This window comes from Bos grunniens, chromosome 23 (assembly GCF_055505025.1).
Source record: "Bos grunniens cultivar Pamir isolate PY7600 chromosome 23, Bosgru_T2T1.0, whole genome shotgun sequence".
Classification (NCBI taxonomy): Eukaryota; Metazoa; Chordata; class Mammalia; order Artiodactyla; family Bovidae; genus Bos; species Bos grunniens.
This window is the reverse complement of record NC_141187.1, coordinates 27,124,657-27,127,215: the sequence shown is the minus strand read 5'-3', so window position 1 is coordinate 27,127,215 and position 2,559 is coordinate 27,124,657. Positions and strand designations below refer to the sequence as shown.

At 41.0% G+C, this 2,559-nt stretch overlaps 1 pseudogene; it reads right to left on the bottom strand.

The window, feature by feature from the left end:
* Positions 1 to 1,049: 1,049 nt before the first annotated feature.
* Positions 1,050 to 1,875, bottom strand: LOC147346991 (butyrophilin subfamily 1 member A1 pseudogene; annotated as a pseudogene).
* Positions 1,876 to 2,559: the final 684 nt, after the last annotated feature.

Below are 2,559 nucleotides of genomic sequence, written 5' to 3'. Positions count from 1 at the left end.
CAAGTACATGTGATATAAGGGCAATGAGGCCAGAGATTTTTACTCTCTAGTAAGATAATATTTAAAATTATTAACCATGGTAACCACAAAGGAGAGGGTAGGAAGAAAAATCAAGAGCGACTGAAGATTCAGGGGAAATTGGAAGACCCTAATGAGACTGACACACTGGAGTAGCTGAGCAAGCAAGTACAGGACTTTACATTTCTGGTTTCATCTGGATATTCAGCTGTGGATGTCACCTGCTACCATCCTTAAAGGGAGGATGCTGAGTTAGTATTGGATTCAGTTGCAACAGGCAAAAATAAAACACACAAACGGTTTAAAGATACAAAATTTGTTTCTTACTGGAAGTAATTCAGAAAGTGAGCATATAGTAGTTTCATAAAGCTGTCAAAACTCCAGAATCATTCTATTAATATCTTCTTTTCTGTCCATATCATATTACATGATCAGAGATATTCTTAGAGATCCACCCATCATGCCACATTCCAGCCATACAAATAGTTAGAGAAAAGAAGAAAATCACATAATTTTCCTTTAAGAACACATTCCAGAGATGATACTGAATGTAGTCATTTAGTTGACAAGTCATGTCCAACTTTTTGCAATGCCGCAGACTGCAGCACTCCAGGCTTCCTTATCCCTCCCCATCTCCCAGAGTTTGCCCAAGTTCATGTCCATTGACTCGGTGATGCCATCCAACCTCTGTCATCCTCTTCTCCTTCTTCCCTCAATCTTTCCCAGGATCAGGGTCTTTTCCAAAGAGTCATACAGAATAATTCATCTTAAAATGCACTGGTCATAATCTAGTCACATTCAGCAGGGGATGCAGAGAAGGCAATGGTACCCCACTCCAGTACTCTTGCCTGGAAAATCCCATGGATGGAGGAGCCTGGAAGGCTGCAGTCCATGGGGTCACTGACGGTCGGACATGACTGAGCGACTTCCCTTTCACTTTTCACTTTCATGCATTGGAGAAGGAAATGGCAACCCACTCCACTGTTCTTTCCTGGAGAATCCCAGGGACGGGGGAGCCTGGTGGGCTGCCGTCTATAGGGTTGCACAGAGTCAGACATGACTGAAGTGACTTAGCAGTAGCAGCACGGGATGCTAGGAAATCTCATCTTTCTATTAGACTGTCATAGGCATAGTAATAATTGAGAGACTTTTAACTTAGGAAGAAGGGGAAATTAATATGAGAGGCAAACATCAGTGTGTGTATCAGAGCTTCATCTTAGAATAAACCAATAAAGGAGGAATAAAAAAATGAATTTGTGTCTAGTGGGGAGAACTCTAATCATCGTGGAAGGTTAGGCATATGAATTACAGCATCATTGTATTCTACTCCACCTGGACAATGGTCAGAGGGCCTGAGTCAGAGGACCAAAGTCTAAAAAGTGGTCTTATAACACCATAAAATGTTTGTTTGGAAAATGTGTAGATGTGGGATCCATCTTTCATGTTATAGAAAGATACATCTCCAGCCACACAATCAAGGAATACTCCCACCCTACAGGGTTTTTCTTTTAGAGTAAGAGAAGTTTCTGGGTATGTGAGGCCCCAGTACTGCCCGTCATAGAGCCTAATGGCCCAGAAACCATTCTGTGGTGACATTGCGACCCTCCCATTCCTTTCTACATAATTCCTACAAACTCCAAGGTCCCAGGAATGTGCATTCTGAACCTCTACCTCCCAAAAGTATCTCCCTGAGCTGGCATGCAGCTGACCAAGCACACAGGGAATGGAAGCAAATCTCTCTGGGGAGATGGGAAGATCTTGACATGGTTCTTGCCAGGTTATTCTTCTCCCCTCTTCAGACAGGAAAAGAGCAGGATGGGCAGTGGCTGCATCCAGAGTCAGATTTACTGCAAACATAAGAGTTCATGAGGTTTCTGGGAAGAGTCTCAGTAGGCTTAGGTCAGAGTCTCCCTTCTGTGAGGGCTCCTCTGGCCCTGGGAAGATCCACTTAACACCCGCCCTCCCCATCTTCCCTGGGATTACCCCACAAGGAGCTAGGTCTTTCTTGGATCATTACAGACTCACCAGTCTGGAACTCTTCTTTTCTCCAGTCTGCAAGGAACAAATGAACATAAGAATCCACAATCTGACAGAGTTTCCTGTCTGTCCAGAATACTATGGTAATAAACTCCTTAATTCAAGAATAACGACAACCAAAAAAGAAAAAACAAACAAACCTCTTTTTATATACTTGAACCTCTTTTTACAAGATGATAAATTATGTATGACTTGAAAACCTGTGCCAACCCTATGCTCTCCTCATCCAAAATTCATATAGGATAAATATTTATAATTTATTTAGGTTGTTTGAAAGGAAATATAGGATATGATGAGTCTGACCAAATAATATATTATTCACTCTCAATTCCTCAGATTTTAGCAGATGGTAACCATTCTACCTACAATCAAAAGATAATATTATATGCAATTAAAAACAATAAAACTACTAAAATGTAATATTCTAAACATATTATTATCTGTTAGAATAATGAGTAGTCTACTGGATTCATGAAATAAATCCCTGGAGTTTCCTTGATTTTC